Raw genomic sequence first — 8,746 nt, forward strand, 5'->3', positions numbered from 1 at the left:
ATACATCGAGTAGTTATTAGCTTTTGTTGTTGTTAATGCTTTTTGTATAGGTTTTTTTTTATAATTTTGCCATTGGTTGTTGTTGTTTTATTCTATCTGAAGCATCATACTTTGTTTAATGAATGTACTATTTTATAATAGAAGTAGTAAGTACTTCGTCATACATAATAAAGTAAAGTTTGCATATCACAGCATAAATACATATTATTTAGCAAAAAATCTAGAATCTAGATACAAGTTTTTTAATACAGTAATGTAAATTGAAACAAAATCGTTTTATAAAAAAAATTTTGTTTAAAGAAATTAACGTTTTTCTTTTAAATCTTTTTTTTTTTCATAGATAAATGTAAATAACTATGTTGTATATAGTATCTAACAAATACCAATAATGGACCTTTTCATTACATACATACATAGTTGCGCTGTTGTAATTGTTGTCTAGTTATGAGGATAAAAAAAAAATTGAATTTTAATAAGCGCCAAATTGAAAAAAAAAATCTTTATAAAATATCGACAATTTGATTACATTTAAAAATCTTTTGAACTTTGTTAATTTAATAATGAAAATGCTGTTAAAACATTTTAGTACAGAAAATAAGGCAATAATTAAAAAATAACGAAATTGTGTTTTGCCACTTACAGACAGACTGACAGACATACATATGTACATTTGTACATGTTTACATGTACTTTACATGGCAAAGTATGTATATTATTTAACAGAATGAAACTAAAGTGATGCAAAAACTTTAAAATCTATTTTAAACGCGGGCTTTATAAAGTAGATCAATTTTTTTGTTACCACAACAGAGTCTCAATTTCAATTGTTTTGTTTTTCAAGGTTAGAAAATGAAAGGTATATATTACTAATCATCTTTAACTGTAACTAATAATATTGATACATTTTTATACCCTACACCACTATAGTGGGTGATGTGGTGATGTTTGTAACGCATAAAAATATTGGTCCTACACCCACCTTAAAGTATACTGATCGACTCAGAATCATTCCTGAGTCGATTAAGACAGGTCCGTCCGTCTGTCCGGCTGGCTGGCAAGCTACATGCCACAATTTTCAAGATATTTGGATAAAATTTGGAGTTTTTCGGCACAGGGACGATGCTTATTACAAATGGTTGAAATCGGTTTATTATTTCACCTAGCCCCCATACAACCTGACCTTTCGATTTTGGGTTTTTAAATCATAACTATGTCAAAATATACTACTATCTTACCACAAATTGGCACAACTAAGTTTTATATAAGCATAAATTATAATGATCGGCCGTCGTTTGACCCTAGACCCCATACAAACCCCCCTTTTAAAATTTACTTATAACCATTAGTATCGCGATAAAATTCAGCACAATTAACTTTTATATAAAATTACATAACTCTTACATATTTTTTGAGGATCGGCCCATATTTGACCCCACTCCTATATAAAGCCTCTTTTAGAAATTAAGGTAAAATTGAACAAATTTTTTATGAAAAATAAATATATTTTTTTAAATATACCCATGGTGTAGGTCCCATGCCCGACTATACTTTTCTAATTGTTAAATATTAAGGTAGCCTGAAGGATTTTAAGTTTTAGTAAAATTAATTCCTTCGAGACTGATTTATATGGAGCAGGGTTGGCAACCGTTTCAAAACGTTGGTAAGGTGACGGTATCGGTATTTTGACTTATTTTGGTATTGGTATTTTAGCGTTATCGCTATTTTGGCTTAATTTGGTAACGATATCTTAAAGCAGTAATTATTTCTTTAATTCTACCATAATTCTAATGGTAAACTTTAGGAATGATTTATTAGCTATAAACTGATTTTCTGTAAGAGATTTATATTGGACGACCGATCTTCATAAAATTAGATTTCATAAATATAGGTTTTGGTTCCTAAAAAACCTATTTATTTTGTGTCGAATTTCAACTGGCAGTTTAAAGTAATTTTCAGATTGTGATTAATATAAAACATGATAGTGAAAAAATTTCATCGTTAGACTGGCTTTTTTAACAAGCGTTAGTCATTTTCTGTAATGGACCTTATATAGGGACAATTATGAAACGATCTTTATACCATTTGGCAGAGCGATTTTGCTTGACAGAAAAGTCGATTATGTTATATTTCATTTATATACAAGGAGATATGTCCGCCATACTTTGGCTCCGACTCTGTTGCAGAATCTTTTTCTATTTTGGCCCATGTACTTTTGTGACTTATTTTATTTTATATGACTTGCTAAGTTCGATCCGTGATAAAGACTAACGAGATATTATACTCTATTTTCTGGTCTGTCTATAGTCTAGCCTATATACATCCATTGTCAACTATATACATACATACAACAACATGTAATGTTGACCACGCAACGTTGTCAACAATGCAACACGTTAACTTTTAGACAACGGATGTACATAACATTTTTTTTTTCCTCTGTGTATGTAATAGAAAATATACATCTAAACTTTGGAAAAATATATAATGAATGAAACTTAGGAAAAATATATAATGAAGACCCGTATTTTGTTAAAGACATGTTAGGGTCCGGACAGAAGGATCAATAAATATTCTCTATAGAGCAATATTCGTTCGTTAAACCCACTTATAAACGAACCAATTGATTACGTGTCCTATAACCACTTTAGCAAGTTCGCCTGAAGTTATGATATATAAGATATGAGGCTGTAGCCTCATAAGCGGTAGCCGCAAAATCGGTTGTAAGACACGTCGTCAATACATACGGGATACATTGGAAAGCTTCTTGGACAAAACTTGTAATATCAAACTACTATAGGGAGTTCAGCGTACATGCTGCTTGGGTGTAAGTGGTGCCATCCAAGGCTCTGGAAACGTTGTTATATATTTCACCCATTGAAACGTATATAATATATATAATATAATATAACCGAACGGCTCGAACTTTAAGCAAATTGACAAAAGTGGTTATAGGACACGTCATCAATACATACGGGATACAATGTGGAAGGCTATACACAATCATCGAACGTGTCCGATCGCATACCAAAAACAAAATATGTCGGAAACTTGAAACACTGATCTTGGTCACTACCGCTACGTGGATGGGCCTGAGGTTCTATGTTGAAGACCCAGAAACTGAACTAATCACAATACTAGCTTCCAGGCAGAAGTCCGAGCAATAAAAGAATCAGTAAATAGGGAATCCGTAAATTGGATTAGAATAAATATGGCGCCCATAGGGCTCAACATATGTATTTACTGACAGCCAGATGGCAATTAGGGCGACATCTGATGATATAGACCGTATTTGATTGTTAAAAAGGTCTAACCGAATACTGTCCCCAGAGGTAAGGTTTACATTATATGGCTATCAGGCCGACTCGGGAGTAGTCGGCAACGAAAGAGCAAATGAAATAACTTTAAAGGGAAGGGAGCTCGAGATAGTTAACCTGACGAACGCAAAATCATTTGACGCTATGAGGGCAGACTTAAGATGTGGTTTAGAGAAACCCATAAGGCCTCTTGGAATAATGAAACGGTGGGTACAACCACAGAAATTCTAAGGGATGAACCTAACGAGAGCTGGACGAAAAGCCTGAGGTTAGTATGATGGTACGTATTTAAAGTGGACATACCGGATTATGGGCACAGCTATACAAAATTGGATGTGCAGATCCAAACGAATGTAGAGCATGCAGAGAAGACAGTTAAACTTTGGAACACTTTCTTTGTCATTGTCAGGCTTTAACCGAAATTGGAACCAACTATTTTGGGAGTGATATTATTCCGAATATAATATTCCTCACGAATACTGAAATTTTTTTGGAAAAACGTTTAGATAACTGAAAATAGTAGGACCTCCGATTCAGCTTTTAGATTATACCATTCAGGCCTTTTCTATAAGTTAATTTGATGAAAAATAACAACATTTTCGAGAAAGGAAACCATTTTTATATTTATTTGAGATTAAAAAGTAGAAATATCGAAAATATGCCTATAAATAGTTAATAATTTCAACAAACAATTAATTTCGTTATTTAAGTTCTGTTCCTTTAGAATTTATAACAAAAATAGTTACTTTTTAATAAAAACTGTATCAATTTTTAAACCTTTTCATAAAAAGGGTCAAAAAACAACATTGAAATTTTTTATGTAAATTTATAAATTAAAATTTTACGATAACTATAAATATAAATTTGCAATTTAGTTTACCTTGAAATTTCAAAAATAATTAAATACTATTCCCAAATCATACTCAGTTCGTAGTTACACTTTTATAATTTTCTTCTTTTGTAGCACGTTTTTTTTTTTTAAATTTACTTTAAAATTGCAACTTTAAAAACTATATAAAATGCGAATAAATCTCAAAATATTGCACATTGAGTATAACAAATTGTGGATGGAGTAGAAACAATTAACTAAACAACAATTTTATTATTTTTTTAAATTCTAATTTTCTAAACAAAAAAACGTTAACACCAAGTTAAAACTAATATTACTTTTTTCAAAAGAAACTTTTGTTTAGTTAATTTTAAAATTTTTTCTATTTAAAAGAAAATGTTTTTAAAACAACGGTAACTGTTAAACGAATGTGAATTTTCACAGAAGGACAAGGCTTTTTATACCCATTTTTCCGCCACAAAGTGTCATAAGAAGAATGTGCAACATTAGAAAAAAATGTTTAATAGGAAATCAAGTGGCTTGTAACGCATGCGCCATGGCAAAGAGGAGGTCTGAAGTTTATACAAAGTTGTCTAACAGGTGCTATTGTATGTATGTAGCACAAGAACAATTGTAAACTGCTACATAAATAATATTTGAAAATCGTGTTTATTTGTTTTTGTCACAACAGTATTGTTGGTGGAAAAAGCTTAAAGCTTTTAAAATATGTTAATTAACATTGAATTGTGTGGCATTTAACAGAAATTATAAAATTTAGCTTTTAATGTTAAGAGAATACTATTGGGTTGTTGTTAAAGTAATTTGATTGTTAAATAGTTACAATTACATTTTAAGTAATTGTAATTGAAGCATTACCAATTACAATTACATGTAATTGTAATTGAAGTTTTGCTAATTACAATTATTTCTAATTGTTATTGAAGTTTTGCCAATTACAATTACTTGTAATTGTTATTGAAGTTTTGCCAATTACAATTACTTGTAATTGTAATTGAAGTTTAGCCACTTACAATTACTTGTAATTGTAATTGAAGAAATTCCAATTACAATTATTTGTAATTGTGAATTTTGTTCCTTATAATTACATGTAATTTGTAATTAGTAATACCTAAATTACAGTTACAAGTAATTGTAATTGAAAATTTCAATTACAAATACAAGTAATTGTAATTGGCAAAACTTCAATTACAATTACAAATAGTTTTAATTAGTTATTTGTCAATTACACATTACAAGTAATTGTAATTGGAAAACATTTAATTACAATTACAAGTAATTGTGATTGTTTATTTTTCAATTACACATTACAAGTAATTGTAATTGACCTTGTAATTAATTACTTTGTGTAATCATTACCCCCATGCCAGTTAAATAGCAATAACAATTTTAAAATTTAATGGATATTTAAGTACAAAAATGTATGTGTATGTATATGAACCAGTATTCAATGGGTGAATTGCGAAAAAAAGTAAAATATCTAACGGTTGTAAAATTTTTCTGAGGAAGTACATTATTTACCCACTGGAGGGAGTGGGTCCAGAAGTAATAATCTCAGTTTCATTATTGCAAAATACCAAACAAAAATTTTGGTTGGTATGAAGAAAACATAGTAAGTCGAAGTGCTTTACGTGAACACTTGACATAGCGGCCTTATTTCACGGTGGTACCTTACAACCACAAGATGAGCTTTTAGACGACTCACAACTGTCCCTTTCTGTACCTAACTCACACGCTGCTGGCAACTTTTGTACATGATTCTGCTGGTCCATGTACAAACACTTTGCTCTAGAACTCGTGCTATCTAATCTCTGACCATTGCCGCCACGTTGAGTAACTTCCGAGATGCAAAAAAATAAGTTCCGTTTACAACTACGCAGATGAGATGGCTTCGGTTGATTTGGTAACAGAACCTAGAGAAGTAATCGGCGGACCGAAACTTTCTAATAAACCAAAGGCAAGTTCTTGCTCAGAGAAAACACACTGTGGCAAGTCTGGTATGAAAAGAGTAAACCATGAACATGCAGTGACAAGGAAATTTGTGGTAAGGTGGTACCTTACAACCACAAGATGAGCTTTTAGACGACTCACAACTGTCCCTTTGTGTGCCTAACTCACACGCTGGTGGCAACTTTTGTACATGGTTCAGCTGGTCCATGTACAAACACTTTGATCTAGAACTCGAGCTATATAATCTCTGTTCATTGCCGCCCCGTTGAGTAACTTCCGAGATAAAAAAAATCAGTTCCGTTTACAACTACGCAGATGAGATGGCCTCGGTTAATTCGGTAACAGAACCTAGAGAAGTAATCGGTGGATCGAAACTTTCAAATAAACCAAAGGCAAGTTCTTACTCAGAGAAAACACGCTGTGGCAAGTCTAGTATGAAAAGTGACATGGAAGGGGAATTCAATGGATACCTTACATTCATCTCCATTTCATTTCTCATTTATCCGACATTTTCATTAATAATAATATCTGACATTTTCACTCTAGGTATAGGGATGAGGCCCTTAACACCAACTCATTTCCAACAATTAGTCCCACAGTCACTCCTCTGCGTAGAATCTGTTGTGTCGGCAACAGCACCGAACTTATTCTGATACATATATAAACTTCCAATGGCCAATTATGAAGGAGACAGCTAAACTAAGTTCTTATGAGTTAGTGTTTACCTCCTCGCTTTGAGGGCTTTTTCTTGTTGCATACAGAGTAATTATCGTGGATAGTTTGAAATATTAAATCGTTGACAAAATGTACCGATATTTTCCACATTCAATACCAAACCAAAATTACTCGAAAAGAATATCGGCGGTCTGGCTTTTAACAACTGACAAACAGAAATAGTGCTGTCAGATTCGGAGATACAGTAATAATGTGCAGTAATAGGAGTTTATTGGGTTTTGTGGTCACACGGTTAGGCGGAAACTTTGGACTGATATTCTCCCATTTCATTGCCAAACAATACCAAATATTTATGGAAATTTTTTACCATTTACCACCTACAATATGGGCATTATCGTGCTCTCGGCAAACAGACGTGTGGACAATGGCAAGATCGTCTAAGTATCTAATAAGGAGTCAAAATATATAAATTTTTCTAAACCAATTCTATGTTATGCTTCAATAATCTGGTGGACTTCTTTGGAAAAAAGTGTAATATCAAGCTACTACATGCAGTTCAGCGTACATGCTACTTGAATATTCATATTTGGTGCCATGAGCACTACTTCAATCAAGGCTCTAAAAACGATACTAGATTTTACACCCATTGAAACATATATAAGATATGAGGCGGCACTTACAGCCAAACGGCTCATAACTTTAGGCGAATTGACCAAAAGCGGTTATAGGACACGTCATCAATGTATACTGGATACATTAAACGGCTACACACAACCATCAGACGTGCCCGATCTCATACCAGACACAAAATATGTCGGGAACTTTGTTAAATCTAAGACCATATTGGATAGTACCAGGCCACTTGAGGATAGTCGGCAAAGAAAGAGCGAATGTATTAGCTTTAAAGGGATGAGAGCTCGAGATAGTTAACGAACGCAAAATCATTCCACACAACGAAGGCTGGATTAAAAATATGGATGAGTGAATCCATATGGCCTCTTGGAATAATGAAACGTTGTGTAGAATCACAAAGATCCTATGGGGTGAACCTAATGAGAGCAGGACGAGAAATCTCGTCAAAATAAGCGAATTTGAGGTTAGTATAATGCTACGTATTCTGAATGGACACACAGGATTACGGGCATAGTTATAAAGAATTGGACATAAGGATTCAGATGAATGTTGAGCATGAGGAGAGGACAGTGAAACACTTGAGCTTTTTCTTTGCCATTGTCAGGCATTCCTCAAAATTATATCCAAATATCTTGGGAGTGATATTATTCCGGATATAATATTCCTCGCGAACACTGATTGGAAAATTCTTAGGAATTACGTTCAGGAAACTGAGTTTCTGAACAGTGAAAGACACCAACAAACATTTTTCTTCCACAACTGGTGGCCTAGGTGTATTTCTTCGGATTTGATGTATTATACGTCCTCCTATAAACCTAAACCTTGTGTAATTGGGGATTAAATATAATAATTTGGGGATGAGGACTGAAATCTGAAATCTGGCAACAGTAAACAGAAGAATTGGCATAACAAGAACGTATTAGAATCTTTTGTGGTCCTATGACTACTATTTCGATCGATTTAGAAACAATACTGAAGGTGGGTATTAAAATAATAGTTTTAATATCTACTGAATAATCCAAAAGGATTTGCACTTTATATTAAATCGTGACCTCGAACGATTACCCCTTTTTATAAAATTGTCTATATATTTTAACAAATTTGAAATTTAAATTACAATACTTGTTTCCATTATTATTAAATTTCATTAAAATCGTTTTAACAACATTCAAAGTACAATTTATTGTTAAATTTATTTATTTAATATTTTTCATATAAATTTCAACACATTCATTTCTTTCCATGTGGCACCGATTGTTGTCGATGACGATTGTGTCTAGCAGTATGTCTGCTAACAAAAAAATATAAAATTTTTTTATTAAAAAAA

The sequence above is a fragment of the Lucilia sericata genome, unplaced genomic scaffold (genome assembly GCF_015586225.1).
Source record: "Lucilia sericata isolate MDLA Ls3-8-SP2 unplaced genomic scaffold, ASM1558622v1 Contig000658F_arrow, whole genome shotgun sequence".
Taxonomy (NCBI): domain Eukaryota; kingdom Metazoa; phylum Arthropoda; class Insecta; order Diptera; family Calliphoridae; genus Lucilia; species Lucilia sericata.